Below are 641 nucleotides of genomic sequence, written 5' to 3' on the forward strand. Positions count from 1 at the left end.
TGTGTGTCTGACTGTCAGTGTGTGTCTGACTCACTGTCTGTGTGTGTCTGACTCACTGTCTGTGTGTGTCTGTCTGTCGGTGTGTGTGTGTCTGACTGTCTGTGTGTGTGTCTGACTGCGTGTGTGTCTGTCTGTGTCTGACTGTCTGTGTGTGTCTGACTGTCTGTGTGTGTGTGTCTGTCTGACTGTGCACGTGTGACTGTCTGTGTGTGTGTGCGTGCGTCTGACTGTCTGTGTGTGTGTGTCTGACTGTCTGTGTGTGTGTGTCTGTGTGTGTGTGTGTGTCTGTCTGTGTGTTTCTTTCTGTCTGTGTGTGTGCGTCTGACTGTCTGTGTGTGTGTCTAACTTTTTGTGTGTGTCTGACTGTCTGTGTGTGTGTGTGTCTGTGTGTGTGTGTGACTGTCTGTGTGTTTCTTTCTGTCTGTGTGTGTGTGTCTCACTGTCTGTGTGTGGGTCTGTCTGTCTGTCTGTGTGTGTCTGACTGTGTGTGTGTGTTTCTGTCTGTGTGGGTGTCTCTGACTGTCTGTGTTTGTCTGACTGTCTGTGTGTGTCTGTCGGTCTGTGTGTGTCTGTCGGTCTGTGTGTCTGTCGGTCTGTGTGTGTGTGTCTGACTGTGTGTGTCTGACTGTGTGTGTCTGACT

Source organism: Rhincodon typus, unplaced genomic scaffold (genome assembly GCF_021869965.1).
Source record: "Rhincodon typus isolate 14 unplaced genomic scaffold, sRhiTyp1.1 hic_rhity00000082, whole genome shotgun sequence".
NCBI classification, from domain to species: domain Eukaryota; kingdom Metazoa; phylum Chordata; class Chondrichthyes; order Orectolobiformes; family Rhincodontidae; genus Rhincodon; species Rhincodon typus.